This window comes from Syngnathus typhle, linkage group LG9 (assembly GCF_033458585.1).
Source record: "Syngnathus typhle isolate RoL2023-S1 ecotype Sweden linkage group LG9, RoL_Styp_1.0, whole genome shotgun sequence".
NCBI classification, from domain to species: domain Eukaryota; kingdom Metazoa; phylum Chordata; class Actinopteri; order Syngnathiformes; family Syngnathidae; genus Syngnathus; species Syngnathus typhle.
The window spans coordinates 10,450,349-10,468,749 of record NC_083746.1 but is presented as its reverse complement, the minus strand read 5'-3'; the positions used below and the strand labels follow the sequence as shown (position 1 = coordinate 10,468,749).

Genomic DNA, 18,401 nt, shown 5'->3' with positions numbered 1-18,401 from the left:
CAAGAAAATCTGCTAATGGATTTATATTCTATTTTGAACAAATTTTCAGATTAGGTGGGATTTGAATTTGTAGTCGATTCCTGAATTTGTCAAAGCTTTCAGGCTGGTTCCGTTACAATATGAATCAAAAGACAATAAATGTTTTTTTTTTTGTTTGTTGGATTTGTCTTGCATGTTTTCATATATCTTCAAATGTTTTGTATCTTTGCAATGCTGGTCCTTGCAGCTCTTCAGGCGCTCTGCAGATCACTGATGCATCAACAGTCCAGTAGCATCTCCTGTAAAATTGAATCCCAGTTTCCAGAGGTAATTTGAACTAATTTGTTATTACAAAAGTGTGTTTCAATCTGGTAGCCATTCATTATTGTTGAGTACTACCTCTCGCTCACTTTCAAACGTTTTGGTGACCTCTGATTTAGTCTTCACCTAACATGCATGTTTTTGAAATGTGGGAGGAAACTACATGACTTGGTAGAAATATTTTCTTTTCATAAATTAAAATTTGACGTCTTGTGATCGTGTCATATACTGTTTTAGAAAAAAGAATCAATGGAACTAATAATTATATTTTATCTATTAAAAATCCATTTAAAATAGCTTCTATCGTTCTGGAAAGAAAAAAATGACATTTAGTTTTGCTGAAATAAATGTGTTGACCCTGGACATTATTTAAAAGGTGGGCAACCACGCCGTCAATCTACCTTGCTGTCTGAATCTGTCGGGGGCGGGTCTTGTGATGACGCCGCGAGGCGATTGGCCGAGCGCTCTGAAGATTTACACGCCGATTGGTCGACGCAGTCTACGTCACAACAAGAACTGCTCACAAGCGTGTTTTTGTCAGCGTGATAAGCGCGCTGCAGGATGCTGCTGTGGGTGTCCAGGAGAAGGCGTGCTGTGGGAAGGATGGAGCCGCGATGGGCTGAGGTAGGCACGGCTATACATGCTCTCGATCGCCGCATGATGTCATGACTACTTTTTTATTTTTAATCTCAGTTTCGCCCTACCATCGAGTGTGAAATGTTCTTGCTGTCAGTGGACAGAGTTCCTACGCGCGTATAGTGATATTTTCCCATTTTAATTGCCCCATTGTCATTGACGTACACTTGGCTCCGTCCCACGGATGGTGCGTGGGAAAGGCTGTCAGCATCTCAGTGCACTTCATGAAATGAGCAGAATAAGGAGAGAAACTGAAAGTTTAACGATCGCTATGAGAACTTTAGCAGGCGTTTCAATTGATTAATTTTGAAATGATGTCCTGTCATTTCCCAGCTTATATTGTCCATCTTTATTGGCATTCCTATGTTATTATTATCATCAAATTAAATGACATGGTGGACAAGTGGTCATCACATCTGCCTCACAGGTCTGAATAAAGTTGGGGGTTCAAATCCAGAGATGTTGTCGTCATGCTTGTGTGGCACAGTATACATAAAGTCAGTAGCTCACTCGTGACCATTGTGAGGATAGGAGCTGCACAGATAATGAATGCATGTATGAATTTCCCCTTAAGGGATTATAATGAGTACAATAATACTATTAATATTAAATCCCCACATTGTGAGTGAGGCTCAATGTTTCACACAATGGTTCTATGCATTAATATTCTGAAATATCCAAATGAACAAATCTTTTTAGTTCTAATTTTAACCCTTCTAATATATATTGCTATGCCCGGGATTGACGAATATTAATGCTGTACTGATGATCTGAGAAGAGCAGTATCTGTCTCTGCATCTTATACTGCCCCTGGTGGCCAAAGCAGCCAAACCAAAGAGTAGCATAATGCAGTGTGACAAAAATGAATTCTTTTAAATTCTATTAAATTATGTCATGACTGTATATTTCATAAAGTAATATTTTGCAGTGCCATTTTTCCTTATTAAAATAACTGACAACAATTCTTGCTGCTGCCGTCATTTAAAAAATTCTTCTGCCTCGACCAGTGAAAGCAGTGGATAGTGAGATTGACAAGCTGTTCCCCGCTTTCCATTGCTTGGACATTTCACATCAGTACCTGGATCTCAGGCTAATCTACTTTCCCCGTTCAGCCACATGGCTCTCCTATTCCACGTCCATCTGGTTGAGCAGGGGTGAAGGTCCAAAGCCAGACTTCCTGTATATCTCCAAGAGTCTCCTCTTTATTTTATTAGCCATTGAGCTTGCACACACGCTTAGAACAACCCGTGCGTCTCTGTCGGTGTCCTTCTTACCCTGGCGGCTCTAATCACATTTCCTCATGGTGTAATTAGTTAAGTGAGTTTACCGGTGTAATCTTTGGTTCAAGTGTCTGTGCTTACTTAGTCAGTGTCGCTCACCTGGTTGAGTATGTCCCACGAGTAGCATGTAAGGTCATTGACCTCGACCCCCCTCCCCATTATTCCAAAGTGCTGCCAGCAACATGAGAAAAATAACATGTGGCAGTGTTACAGTATGTCATGATGTTTTTTATTTTGGTTTTTTTTAATGTGTTTTTACCAGGACAAAACCAAAGAAAAGGAGAAATATTGTTTTTAGAGCCCTAATGTTTTTCTGCAGATCTCATACTCTCATCGAATTGTTCTGTTTTGGCTCCTTTCCCTGGAATTGATTTTTTTTTTTTTAAATATGTTTTTACCAGGACAAAACCAAAGAAAAGGAGAAATATTGTTTTTAGAGCCCTAATGTTTTTCTGCAGATCTCATACTCTCATCGAATTGTTCTGTTTTGGCTCCTTTCCCTGAAAATGATATATATATATTTTTTTAAATATGTTTTTACCAGGAAGAAACCAAAGAAAAGGAGAAATATTGTTTTTAGACCCCTAATGTTTTTCTGCAGATCTCATACTCTCATCGGATTGTTCTGTTTTAGCTCCTTTCCCTGGAAATGATTAAAGCCGAGCTCCATCGTTAACAGATTCTATCTTTGGTTTATTCGGTTTGCTTGATTTTCCGCGCCTGGATGCTGAATAATGTGCCTTTTCTATACGGTCCAAAAGAAAACGAAGACGAATATTGAACCATATTGAACACATGCTGTCTGTTAACTAAGGATGGAAATAATTTGTCATGTTGTGGCCTTTGCAGCAGATGTTAGCTGAATTCCAAAATCTTTTGGAATAACGCTGTTCATCCCATGCGTGGAAATGCATTGAAGTCAGCTGTTGCGTACCTCCCTCCCCCTAGAATCCATTTACCATTTGGGTTTATGTTCTGGGCTTTAGTCATTGTGAGCTTTCCTGCGCAGCTGCTACAATGACTTTTCCAATTCATGATGGCACCCTGGCAGCTTTTTCTGCTTCACTTAGCAGCCAAAGCTAAAATTAAGGCTACAATACACATTTAGGGAGCTCACTTGAATCCCAGAAATTAAAAGGCAATTTAGATTGCATTGCATTTGCCTCGCAGCTTCTTTTCTGAAGGCTTTTTTTATTTTTAATGTACTCTTTTTAAATAGGCTTAGTAATTAAATTACCAAATGGGAATGGACTCGAGGGCGGCACGAGGGCACGTAAGGTTAGCGCATCTGCTGCTTCTTCAGTCACACTGTCTGGCTTTCGAGATTGTCGGTGCAGAGTTGGCGTGTTCTTCCCGCGCTTTGGTCGGCTTTCTCTGCGTGGGCCTTCGGTAGCATTGATAGAAAAATTGTGAACCCTCCTCCGGTATTTAGGTTGGACATTCATGCTGTAAGTCAGTAGGTGTGAACGTGAGTGTAAATGGTTGCTTGCCACTGACTGGCCAAAAAGCCAATTTTCTATCTTTCGGTCCCGTGTGGGATAAATCCACTTTCAAAATCTGTCTAACTTTTTTTAGTGAGGCGGACATCACGTTGTTGTTGTTGTTGTTTTTTTCCCCTGCGTTCCAATGTTAGCTGATTTTACAACACACTGCTCCAACTGCTGTTCTTCAAATTGAGTATTCTATCGATGAATATACTAATTTATTTTGACACGCATGCGAAATGCAAGTATTATTCTTATTATCTCATCAGGCATCTCATCAGGATGCCTCCTGGACGCCTCCCTGCGGAGGTGTTCCGGGCATGTCCCAACGGTAGGAGACCCCGTGGACGACCCAGGACGCGCTGGAGAGACTATGTCTCTCAGCTGGCCTGGGAACGTCTCGGGATCCCCCGGGATGAGCTGGACGAAGTGGCTGGGGAGAGGGAAGTCCGGGAGTTTCTGCTAAAGCTGCTGCCCCCGCGACCCCACCCTGGATAAGCGGAAGAAGATGGATGGATTTTTATTATGGCTTTAAAAGGCGGAGCCTAAACTGGTGAGTGACGTGGGTGTCGGTGAATGAAATCGCAGTTCCGACTGGCTCATATCCACATGTTTTTTTTTTTTTAGCGTTGTAAGTAGCAAGGGCAAGCTAAGTTCTCTTAGCTAATATTGATGTACTGATGATGTCTTTTTGTGATCTTGCCCTTTATTTATTAAGTTGATTTCATTTTTTCATATTTCATTCAACTGGTGGTTAATTGGATTGTGGCATTTCTAACAGCCAGGAAATTGATTGTGGTTCTTCTCTCCTGAGTGCCATGTTGCATTGTATATTTTCTGTTGATCAATATGGATGATGCTGCATTAATATTTGTGCAATTAGCGCCAAGTGGAAAACTTTCTTGTAAAATATTGAATATCATACAAACGTGAGGCCGCAGTGTTACCACCTTCAAATGAAACACATGCAAATGAGTTCAATTGCGTGCCTGGAGCGCTTCTCATTGTATTTTTATTTTGCGAATCTGAAGTACAACAGACTCAGAGTAAATTATTTATTATCCTGTGATATTCATTAGCCCTAGAAAAGAAACAATCATAATAACTCAAATTAGCAGTCGCTCAAGCAACGATGATGATTTATCGCTCTAAAAACAATTCTGCTGCAAGAGTTCTGTCAAGTCGACCCGGTCTCTGCGGTCTCCACACTTGGGCTCTGATGCGAGCCTTGAACACTCCGTCTCAGCCCGCTTACTTCATACGCCGGAGCAGCCCAGCAGCATAGAACTGATCTGATTTCTTTACTCTAATATTCCGAGCGTCTCAACTTGGACATCGGGAGGGCCGAGGTTCCCCCGAGGGTTCTGATGCCAAAATCTAAGCCGAGATGGTAAATCTTTTATCAATCTATGATGAATAAAACAAGTTCACGCTTGAAGGCCTCAAGCTGCCGTTCTTTCATTTTTCTGGTCCCCCACAGCAAGTAGATTTTTACACGCTAACATATATGATGCAACTTTGTAGACAAAGACAAAAGATGCTTTTCAGCCTCCGTCGTTAAGCTAATAACAACGCCGTGGTTCTGGTTCGGCTGATTCAACACAGGCTGTTTGAAAATGATAGCCCCCAGTTAGATATTTTCTGAGGACGGCTCTATGTGATTATTGTATAAATTAGCCGTGCCTTCGCCGGCAGGAATTCTTTATTATGCTGGTGCAGTCATATGACCCAAACGTTATTCTTCTTGCTAACAGATGCGGGCATAAATGAGATCTAACAGGTCGATCTTATCACAGAAGTAAGACATAATGACAAGCGCAAAAGGAATGATGGTTTTCCGTGAAAATATTTTGTCTTTGTCACGGCTTGTGCCACAAACAAGTGTTGGGTTCCGTCGTGTGATGCAGGTGGCTAAAGATGCTAATTTACTTCGGCAGGAGTGAGACGCTACGGGCAGGCGAGCTGCAGGATGAATGCAATCAAAACCTTCTCGCTCTTATCTCCTTAAATATGGAACCTCGGGAGCAGAGTTGTGGCTGCTCGAGCTTTTATGATTGACCTTGTGACTGGTCGTTTCTCAACGTATCACTTGCTACAAACTTGCTGTTTTTTGTTTTGCTTTGTGACAATTGCTTTTTGGAGTTAACTCTGATGTGACACGAGTGCACGTAAACATCATCATTGAATGTCCTTTAACACCTCACCTGTGATTCCTCTGTTTCAAATGGCAGTCCTTGATTGTCATAAAATGATGGCGTCTTCAGGCTTCTGATTGATTCAAATGTCAGATATGTTTGTGGGTTGATGTCATGCTCACTAAAGAAACAACGTGCAGTTTCGATCAGCAGGTGTGTGTTAAGTGTTCTCTCTCGCCTTCCAGTTTCGCGTTGTATCTTAAAAAAACCTGCATTAGCTTTGTAAATGGAGCAAATGGTTTGCCATGCCCATATATTTCTTTTTTTTGTCTGTGTCATCCAGGGCGCTATGTGCCAAGTGGACAAAATCCAAAGGGGGGAGGGGGGGGCTGGGGTACGTGGGGAGAATGTAAACGGTAGCACAAATGACTAAAGTCATTTTCTGTGGCTGTTTGTGCTATGATAATGATGTAAACATCAATATCGTTGCTAAGGTTGGCTAGACATTCAAATCACAAATTGAATCTCTTCACAGCAAGGGTATATTTTGCGATATAAAATGTAATGATCTGGAAGTATTTCTGAATGGGTTATATTGCTAAATTAATTTAACAAAACAGCTGTTTTCAAAATTCAACACGGTATATAAATATTGATTAAATGACATGACCTAAGCTGTATATTTTTTATCTAATTCACACGCTATATGATGACATTTCCATGATCTCAGGGCTGTAAATAGTAAGACACTTTTTTCTGCGGGACACCTTGTGTGAAGGTGACACCCATCAGTGGCTTGCACAGCCTGCAGGGGATTGATAGTGCTGAAAAATCCCCCGGCAGTTATTGAAGTCGAGTCTGGAGGAAACATGTGAGAGTGGGCTCGGAGGGATAACAGCGACGTCATTTCTTACAATGCTTGCACCAAAAAGCACCTTTCTGCTTGAAAGAGCTTTTAGTGGGAACTTGAGTTGAAAAGAAGTATTATAGCTGAAGGTGTCGATAAAAATCTTACCACTGAATCAATTCCTGAAGGGATTTTTTTTTTGTCATTTGCTCTTTCTTTCTCTCCAGGGAGCTCAGCGCCTTTTTTGCTTTTCATAGTCATGTTGGCAATATGAAGTCAGTGACTGCAGCTGATGCATTGGGGCTGTCAGCGTGTTGTTACACGGCGGCAGTGTACTTTCTGTTTACGCTATCATTCTCTGTCGTATGATCGAGAATCGGGACAAAATTGAGGCTTAAGTGCAAGCTGATATTGTCTACTATGCTCCATGGAAAGCAGCCTTGTGCCTGTTTTTGTACTCCTTGCAAGTGCCTTTATTACTTTGTCAATAAAGGGCATTAAAGTCATAAAAAAAAGAGAGCAAAACTAAATAGTGTGAACGCAGCAAAGTGTGTTTTTCGCCGCTCATGATAAAAAGTCCCTTGGTCACATTTTGTCTTTCTCTTAACATAGCCAAAGGCATTTTTCTCTCTCTTTTTTTTTTTTTTTTAAAAACAATGTATTTTTTCAATCTAATCTTATTTTGCAGTTCTTACGGGGCATGATTGCGTTGGCCTGCGGGCCGTGTTTGGAAAACACAGTTCAAAACAACTTCCAGACCCAGAGATTAAAAGAATATTTATCAAAACATACTCTGCATATTAAAAGTTTGTGTCGCAGAGGAAACCATCATGTAAGGTAAACGGGATTTTAGGAGTTTAGCCCATTAAAAAAACATGAGCAAATCATTTAACTTTAATGATGAGTGAGATGGTGAGGTTGCTATGGACACGCGGAAATGAGCTTCCTGCGTTTAACAGCATCAACAAAACCAGCTGAAAATTCACCTTACGGCTAGCATTGAAGTCGTCGCGGATGTTAGCATTAGGCTAGCGGAGGCTTTGTAGTTTTAAATACACACGTCATTATTTCGGTTTGAATTTTAGTTTGACAATAACCTTCAACTGAGCCTAGCAATAATAAAAAAAAAAATCATTAGTCTTATCTGCCAAACTGTTGCTCGTTGTGTTATGACAACGCTAAAGCTGAACGCAAATTATGTTCTGTGAAATTGTCAAGAGGAGGGGGTGACGTCGAACACTTCCAATTTAATTAAAAACCTGAGGAGATTTACTTAAAGACATACCTTGGAGAGACCACAAATGCTCGAGAAGCCAACCCACTGCGGTACTTTGGGCTTAATAAAGTGCGATGAAGTGCTTGCAGCAGATAGTATTAAGAAGCTTTATGATATTTGAGGGCAACTCAACTTGTGTCACAAGAAGTTTTTCATTTGATCATTATTTGATTAAAACTTGCAATCTTTATTGCAAATGCAAGACAAAATGGCAGCAAGTATCGGCACTTGGTATCAGACTTCATGACCATATTGTGCATGTAACCGAATGCAAACGTTTTTCTTTTCCCGTCTTTGCCAATCAATTATTTGCTCTCGCATGACACGTTAGATGGAGAATCGCAACAAAACAAAATGAAAGTGCGAGTGAAATTGACTTCTCGATATTGATTTCATGTACAAGAAGTCATGCATTCCGGTGCTGCTTTTGGAGATACGCTACATGCCTTTTCATTGCATGCTAGTCAGCACAAATGTCAAATTGTGTTTGGAGAAATGAGAGGCGGGATCAAGCCTGCAGAAGTATTCGGGGAGCCAGCGTCACCTGATAATTCGAGAGCACTTGAATGTATTCCTTTGGGCATTCTGCAAGCCATGGCTTTTTTTATTTTATTTTTTTTATTAAGCATAAGACATAATTAGCGTCTGTCACCGTCTTAAACTGTAGACTGTAATCACCCCGTGGCTCCGTTTCACTCCACTTTGGCTGTCAGTGGCGATGAATATCTTTATAATTGATTTAATCTTCGGGACAGCCAAGCAAGTGCGACTTTCGATGAGGCTGATTAAGAACTAAAGAGGAGCTTTACAACGATGCGACGTAACATTTAAATGTAAATTGTTGATTTTTGTTCATACGCGATAATAATTGCTTGTCATTTGATTACGTTTATAAACATGCTTGCTGCGTATCTGCAGAATTTAAGTCCTGCTATTTGTTGTAAAGAAAAACACGTTTGACATAAAAGCCGTTTTGTAGAACAAGTTTAGCGCTACACCTATTCAGGTTAGTCTTTCTTTTTATAAAAAGGAGATTAAAAAGATGAGAAGCGTTGACAGTTCCTTTCAAGAAACCTCCTCATACTCAGTGGGGATCTTTTCTCCTTTTTTTGTTTTTGTTTTTTGTTTTTGCCTGAGCTATGGAAAACGTGTTATCGATTCAAAGGGGTGAATCAGCTTTTTTTAAAAACAGAATAAACGATAATGGACAAATTCTGAACCTATTGATGTCAACACAGCCGTAGCCCTGTACTTCCACACTTCAAAATATATTGACATTTTCTCTCTTCTGTTCCGGATTGATTATGGAGCACAGCACCGCCGCTAACCATAATAAATCTGTTGATGAAAGATCAGGTTGAGGGATTATGTTAGAAAACGCTTGCAATATCTCCACATGGTTATTTATTACATACAACCATTTGAAATATCGGTTGAGATTTTATCGAGCTTCATGGACGTTGACGTGATTGATTTGCTTTCATGGACCACATCAAATGATGTGGTGCAAGCATTCAAGTGAATCTGTACAACAAAAGCAGTCAGTCAGTCAGTCGGTCAGTCCAAGGCACCCTCATTACGGCTAGTGATGTGCATTCCAGTTCCGAATCTTTAGAATTGGTTCACTCAAAAGATTCGTTCAAACGAATCGTTCAACGAATCAGCTTCAATGCGCATTACCGACACCTACTGGTTCAGTGCTTCTCAATTATTTTCTGTTACGCCCCCCCCCTAGCAAGAAGAAAACTATTCGCGCCCCCCCTCCCCACCGTGACTATCCTAACTTGTCTTGTAAGTCGTAAAATGTTGCACTGTCGCAAACGTGACAGAAGTAACAATTAGAGCGCCACTGCCCCCTGCTGTAGTAAACGCGCAATTACACTTTATTCTAGTACTGCCAAAAAAAAAGCCTGTTCCCCAGGGTCACACGCGCCCCCCCAGGAATAGCACCGCGCCCCCCAAGGGGGGCGCGCCCCACTATTTGAGAAGCACTGTACTGGTTGAAGTCATATGAACTGAAAAAAGAACAAATCACTTTAGGAAGTGATTCGTTCACTCTCGTTCACTGAAGAAATACCTTCTTTCGAACAAATCGTTCACTCACGAGCCAACACTAATTACGGCAGTATAAGCCAGGTCTCGGAGGTGGGGGAGTCTCAGGAGGATTCTCACTAGAAGTAAATTTGGGTTCATCCTTCCCCTAGGTGGGCTCGGCTCGGAGCAACACAGCCAAGTGAAGACAAACATTAGCAAGCACTTTTCAACCCTAAACTTCGAATTTCAGCTCTCCTGTGAAAACCTTTCTTACTTTGGAACTCTACTTTGAAATTTTTCATCTTATTCTAGATAGATTTCTACATTCTTTGAGCCCTGAATGGTTTATTTGTGCTCCTAAAATTTCAGCTACCATGCCCTTAGTAAAACAAACCAAAAAAAGAATTAAAAATTTGGTTTCATTATTCCAAGTGCGCGTGCGGCCAGTCTATTATCTTGCCATTTTTTTTCCACACTTAATTCCAAGGCAAACCAAGCCCAGTGAAAAATTCTGTTCACCCGCTCCCTGGATTCATTTATTGCTCAAATTGCTTTTGTGTGACCTTGCGCAACGCTAGCAACTTTTTCAGGACGCTTACTCACTCGCATCTTGTTAGCTTTGCGCATTCCCCTCCTGTAATGGGAGCCCTGGAGCTGCTCGCTCACCCATTTACTCTCCTCTGCTAGATTCTTTTGATCGTTTACGGGGGAAAATAACAGTCAATTACTCCATAAAGCGTTATTATTTTTCCTGCAGATAATGTTTTTAATGGGATGATTGGTTGCCGGGAAGTTGGAAACTTTGGGCGCCGCACCGTACTGAGAATAATAATAACTCCCTGAGGAGTTTTGCCACAGTGTGGAAGTCGACACTAACTTAGCTTCCCATTACTGATGTCAACTTTCTCTTCTTTAGCTCACAAATTCTATTTTATATTTATTTAGTGCATTTTACAACATCTGCGGGCTAATTTATTGGTCTGAGGAGAACTTGCTGGTGTAAATATGTTTGACTGAGTCTTAAATGAAGCGCAAATGAATAAAATGAGGAGCTTACGGGAAAAAGCTTGGGACTGGCAAAGGAAATGTTGCATGGCTTTTGCTGTCAGGACAACCGAAATGCAACTGCGGTGGATGATCGTTCGCCTCCACAAGCCCCGAGGTGTCAAGGCCTCCATTTTATAAACAACAAGAAAACACAAGCCGCCTGTGCAAAGTCTATCAAGGTCGCAACAGCTTTCGGCGGCCATCTGGACCAGTGACACGCGGGCTCCAAAAGCATAATTACTTGAAATGATGCTTTGGTGGAGAAGAACGGATGAGAATCAAGCTGAGAAGTTGCATAATTGCCTTCTAGTTATTGGACTGATTGTTCCCCAGACTTGTTGATTGAGTTTTTGGCTACTAACCAGGGCTGTGGACTCAGTCCGATTTTTGCACCGAGTCCGAGTCCGGCCTCTTGGCCATGAGTCCGAGTCCGGCTGTCCATTTTTTCTGTTAATTCATGTGACTGCTTAGTCTTTATTCAAGGCTAATTTAGATCAAAATCTAAATAATTACAACAGTTTTGTAATGGCTTTGTCTTTATTAAACATATAAACGAATACAATAAACAGATACTTTCAAGTTTTAATCATTAATTACACCATTATAGCTCGGACATTTATCTAAACACAAATAATTAGTGACGACCCCTTATTTGGAAAGCGAAAAACCCATGTCGTACGGCGTCAGCACTATGTTGTTTTCAATAAAAACATGAAGAACTCACGTTTGCGTCAGTCAGTCAACAACATAGTGCTGACGCCGTACGACGCCGTACGACATCGGTTTTTCGCTATAATTCGGTATAATTCCACGTAGTCCACACTCACCCAAAGTTAAGGTTTCATGGGAATATTATTGTCATAATTGTCTGGACCATATATGATAATTGTTTAATGGTAGTTATTGATAGATCTTGAAGATGTCAAGTTATAGGTGCATATAGCACGTTCATTGTAAGAGGGGAAGAGATGTTGTGTATTTCGGGCTAACTCAAATTCCGAAGTAGAAAAACCCCGGTAGTGGGATGGGCGCATTCTGTGTTGTTGTGGTACGCCCTGTGAACGCACTGTGAGTAAGGAATAAAGCAGTTATCATTCACGTCGTTGTCCGACCTATTCTTGCTATCTAAGAACCTGGAAAATAGTAAGGATATAACATATATCACGGGTCATTACGACGAGTTTGGTGGAGTTTTTACTGCTTCTTCCAAACAGCGCAATATAAAACTATAAAATATAATACCGTTTTTTTCCATGTATAATGCGCCCCCATGTATAATACGCACCCTAAAAATGGCATGTCGATGCTGGAAAAAAGCCTGTACCCATGTATAATACGCACCCAAATTTTGACTCCTACTTAAGTCCGTAAACATAAAATTATTTTAGAAAAAATATCATCTTTAGGAACAACCGGATGTTATTCTGCCGGTCAGTATCACTGCGCATGCACTAGCAAACTCGATAGCGAAAAAATGTTTCGGATTTGTGTAGGATGCATTGTGACAGCAAACGAGCAGGTGATCGAGCAAGCGTCTGATACGAGAGCATTGTGTTCGTATGGAGCGTGTTTGAAGTGAACAGCAGAGAAGAAAGCGCATCTGTAATGGCAACCTCCGTATCATATTTTTATAAATATAAAAAATATCAATTTTTTTGTACCCATGTATAATGCGCACCCCAGATTTTAGGACAATAAATTAGTTATATTTTGCGCATTATACATGGAAAAAAACGATAAATAAATAAATATGAGATTGAAAGTCAGGATTCTTTAAAGACAAAAATATGTCATTGGCAGTGAATGCGTTTTAAAAGATAGGAGAAAAAGTCAGCTGTTGTTGAATTAGATGCTCCGCATCAGCCGCGTTAGAAGTGACCCATAATTCACTGGGCTCTATCTAGCCGGCCATCATTTCTGCCATGCCTGATGTTTCATCCCAAACTCCGAAATGTGGCCAAATGAAACCTAATAGGTGTTCAGCAACCCGAAACTCCTGGCCTGCTTGTAAAAACGGTATCTCATGTAATTCGAATGTTTCAGAAGTCTCATCGCGGTTTCATCATATTTGCTCCATATTTTTTTGGCATGATACAATTTGTGATGGAGAATAATACTAACAGCGGAAGATGGTTTCTGCTCCAAAGGCTTTCTGAAGGCCCCATGAGACGGACAAGGCATCCTTTTTGTCACACGCAAGCCTCCTCGCCTTCCTTGTACCTACTCTAATGTTATTCTGAACCTTTTATTACCTTTCAAAGCTCAGTTAAGCTTTACTTTCTTTGACGTTTTCATTTCGTGTGACATCCATCTCCCGCGTGGGAAATTGTGTTTGCTGCGTACAAGACGGCAAAGTTGGTTACACAGCTTTGTGTAATAAAGAAACCTTGCCTGGCACTTTTATTGAGAAATAATTCACAAGCCCGTGAAGCCGCTTAAGAATCTCACTACCGTCAACACGATAAGCTTACTGCAGATTACTGAAACATATTTTGCATTTCTGACATGGTAGTAGAGATGCTTTATGTAATTGAAACAAAAAGAAAGCACTTTCAAATAGGTCAGTGGCGAGTCCAATCATGCGCAGCACCATCTGGCTCTCTAAAGCCTACCTGATTTCTGTTGGGCTGTGTGGATCAGTGGTAGAGTGTACGTCTTTCAACGACTTGTTGGTCGTGGGTTCAACCTTGGTGACCATGTCTAAGCATCCTTGACAAATAAATCCTAGTTTTAAACCCTAACCCTAGTTTGATATCCTACTTCAAAATCCTAACCCTAGTTTGAAACCTGAGTTTTAAACCCTAACCCTAGTTTTAAACCCTAGTTTGAAACTCAAACCCCAGTTTAAAACGTGACTTTGCAAGCCTAACCTGAGGTTGAAAGCCAAAATCTAGTTTGAAACGCTTTTTTATTTATTCATTTTATTCATTTTATTCATTTTATTCATTTTATTCATTTTATTCTTACATTTTTTAATTTTTTTATTAATATTTTTCATGATTTATTATCTATTATTATTTCTTCGTCAATTTCCCACCTTAGACCTTTATAGACCTTATATCGACCTAGAATATAGACCTTTTATGTGTCTATATTCACTAATACAAATCAACTTCCATATCTTGGCAACAATCCGGCTCATCTATTTACATCGCTTGATTGTTTTAGAGAAGATTAATTTTGTGATTAATTTTGTTTCTTCATTCTTTTAAAGAGGCTGGCAGCAAAACTCACAGTGAAAAAAAAATCTTTGATCTAACACCGGTAAAAATAAATGTACATTCATAAATTCAACGTCTGCAATTTCAACGAACCCAAAATAGCAACGACGTGGTGTGATAATTTAAAGTAACTACTCAATAATGAAATCAACGTCATTAAAATCTTTCTCAGCCGGTCTTTTTTTTTTTTTTTTTTTCACCTTTTGTGTGAACTACTAAATTGAATGTGGCAATGTATTAGGCCAGCAACGTTCTTATTGGAAAAACACTTTGGAGGCCTGTCTACTGATGGCTTTGCAGTCATGAATCAAAACATTTTTCTTGTCTGTGCGTGTAAGAGAGTATAATAAGCCTTTTTAGAAAGCAGTCGGCCAGAGGCTGAGAGAAAGCAACGTCGCTTTTTGATAAATGTTTGTCTTGATTCCCTCCTCCCAGTACAACTGAATCATAAAACTTGATCAATTGCCTTTCCTTCGGCTCTATCGGCTAATTACGCCACTCGTTCAATCCTATCGTGTGTTTTCCACAAAGCGAGTACTATGCCCTTAAAGTGCAGCGCTGCTCTGTGATATTGACTGCAGACTTTATGCGTGACTCCAAATTTGACATCCAATATTGCGGTGATTGGAATAATAGCTCCGCAAAGATCGGGCGGCTTGCCCGAAGGCTCGGCTGCGTGCTACAGTAATCTACAGCCTTAATACCTGCTGCGGATACTGAAAACCTTTAACACCCCTCAAAACACTGATAGTCAGAACTGAGAAAAACAAATACTGGGGTGGGGATTGAAAGAAATCAACCAGTCATGAGCAAAATTAATCACTACACACACACACTCACAGAAAATGTTGGAATTTTTTTGTTTTTGTTGGACTCTCTGGCACCCAAACAGTAATCCCTCCTTCCTGTGCTCATTTATTAACAGATCCATGCTCGGTCTTTACACTCTGTCTGACCTTGGGTACTGGCAAATGCGGGTGCCTGCTTGTGTAATTGATAAACGGTAAACCCGCCTGCTGCCATAATAAATGATGGTTTCGTTATGTAAATCCTCTGAGAAATACGTTTTTTTTTTTTTTTTAGAGGGGAATTTAAAACAGAGACGAATGATGAATTTCTCACTCAAGTGCACATTTGTTTACCTACAATTGTAATCCCGACACTTCAATCAGTCATTGAGTTGTCTTATATTTGAATGCTGGATCGTCATCTGTGCATGAGCTTTCATAAATTACAGAAGACTTTTTCAATTCATAAATTTGTAAACATTGAAAAGCATCTGGAGCAGCAATCTGCACATTAAAATAAAAAAATAATGCTGTTGGCGCCGTTGTGGGTGTGAACACTCCAATTACCGTTAATCAAAGCAGGTCCTGCATTCCCGCACAGTTTTTGGGATGTAGCTCAAGAAAAAAATGATTTATACTTTTGTTCAGTGTATCACATCTTAATATTGGGTCTCTTCTTTCTCTTTCAGGTATTAATGGAAACGCTGCAGATGAATTAATTTCTCAGCTGCTTTGCACTGCAATGCAAAAAGCATCACACCTTTGTCAAACAATCTATTAGATGCAATTAATGTCAAACTGCACACGAGAGAAGCTCAAAGCTGCCTTTCTGGGTGCACATGGACAGATGGCCTTTTAAAAATCCAAACACACTTAAATGCAGCATAATGCCTTCCAAAGTCTCCTGTCTCTACATCCTGACAGTGGTGTGCTTGGTAAGCACTCTATGGTACATGAGTTTATCTCAGCCCACGTCCACTTATGTGGGCCACATATCTCTGCCGATACGCAAGACGGTGAAAGCGGCCAAAAACGCCACCTTCAGCAACATCCGTAGACGGCCGCACAACGTGCACGCTTACAACTTTGTCATCAACGAGCCGCTCCCTTCCTGGTCGTCTTCATCAGCACCACTCACAAGGAGTTCGACGCCCGCCAGGCCATCCGCAAGACCTGGGGAGACTAGAGCGCCTTCACCGACTTGCAGATCCTCATCATCTTCCTCCTGGGGAGGAACACGGAACACGTCCTCAACCAGATGGTGGAGCAGGAGAGCCAGATCTTCCACGACATCGTGGTGGAGGACTTCATCGACTCGTACCACAATCTCACCCTCAAGACTGTAATGGGCATGCGTTGGGTGGCCACCTTCTGTCCCAAAGCTCAGTACATCATGAAGACCGACACTGACGTCTTTGTCAACATGGACAACCTTATTTACAAGCTCCTCAAACCTAGTGCCAAGCCCAGAAAAGAGATACTTCACTGGCTCCGTCATCCACGGGGGGCCCATAAGGGACATGCGTAATAAGTGGTACATGTCATGTGGTGGAAAAGGGATCCAGATGATCCCTCCTCTTAACTATTGAATCAATCCATGAGCCGATTCATCGTGTCGGTATTCTCAAGCAATGTTCTCGCAAGGTCGGGGGTCCAGCGGGACGTTCCTCACACAAATCCAATCAATAAGCGCTTTGTATTAAAAAAGGTTGCCTCGCCATTTTTTCAAGCGTTTGCCCTTTTGAACATTGATGGGACTCTTGGTCACTGTCCTTCTTTGTCTTGTCTATTATGGAATGTGAAAGGGAAGTTGGTAGCAGACATCTGATATGCATCTTCCTGTTTTGACGAGGCCTGATAGTGTGATCAGAAGATTTAAATTGAGTCACTGGAACCATGCCGCGTAAATCTGCCAATTTATTTTTTAATAAATCAAGTGTAAATTAATAAACATCCCGTGACAATTGAATATGTTGGCAAAGCTACCGTGACCATTCCAAATTGATCTATTTTTTTTAAATGGAAGCCAGCCCTGCTGCAAATAACAAAAAAGAAAGAATAATTGATGCTTCCCCCTAAATAGATTCACAATTGCCTTAAGATGCAACAAAATGGCGGCTGACAGCTCACCTCGTTCCTTCACCTCAACTTAGTTCCGTGGTGCCAAGATGTTACACAATGGCGCTAAAGCAATACTTTGATGTTGGACAGAGCTTTGGCCTGAACACAAAAACATTGAAGTTTCTCAGCAAGTAATGGCCTTAACGGATGGAAAAGCACCATACGAGCATTTACTGTACCTGCACTTCAACTTCCTTCCAACCCACTTGAATTCCCGGCCACCTTCATCTCTATGGGGAAAGCAACTTTGTGAAAATGAGGAATTCAGATATTATGAAAAGCAGCCACTGTATGTAACCAAGAAGACTCATATTGCTTCCGTCAGCGTGGACATAAATAAATGTCAAGTGTCGACTTTTGATGTCATGGTGGTGATTCAGTTTCAGGTAGCCGATGACCTTGGTTCAAAGTCCCACAGTGGCAACCTCCCGCCTCCTGCTGAGCGAGTGTCCTTGAGTGAGAGACACTGAAGCAACCGCGCTTGCCGAGTCAGCACTTAAAAGCCTCGTGTAGTGCTTGCGATGATTAAAATGTCACATTGATTTGGCCAATCATGCATATTAACCAGTTGAAAACATGGTTCATCTACAAATCAATACATTTTGATGAAAAACTGGACTTGCCTTTGAAGTCCAATCACGGCTGTCTGACCTCAGATACAGGCAAATGCGTGTGCCTGCTTGTGTAATTGATAAACACTAAACCCGCCTGCGGCCATGATAAATGATGGTTTAGTTATGTAAATCCTCTGAGAAATAAGTCTTTTTTTTTTTAGAGGGGAATTTAAAACAGACGAATGTCAAACCAATTTCTCACTAAATGCAGATTTGTTTAACTGCAACTGTAATCCCGACACTTCAGTCATTGAGTTGGATTGCACAGGTTTCAAATCATGACTTTACAGCTGTCTTTTATTTGAATGTGCATGACAGATGACAACCTTTCATAAATTACATAAGACTTTTTCAATTCATAAATTTGTATACATTGAAAAGCATCTGGAGCAGCAATCTGCACATTAAAAAAAAGAATGCAGTTGGCGCCATTGTGGGTGTGAACACTCCAATCACCGTTAATCAAAGCAGGTCCTGCATTCCCGCAGTTTTTGGGATGTAGCTCAAGAAAAAAACGATTTATACTTTTGTTCAGTGTATCACACATTAATATTGGTTCTCTTCTTTCTCTTTCAGGTATAAATGGGAATGCTACAGATGGATTAATTTTTCAGCTCC

At 40.7% G+C, this 18,401-nt stretch overlaps 1 pseudogene; it reads left to right on the top strand.

The window, feature by feature from the left end:
- The first annotated feature begins 840 nt into the window (after positions 1-840).
- Positions 841-18,364, top strand: LOC133159338 (beta-1,3-galactosyltransferase 1-like; annotated as a pseudogene).
- Positions 18,365-18,401: the final 37 nt, after the last annotated feature.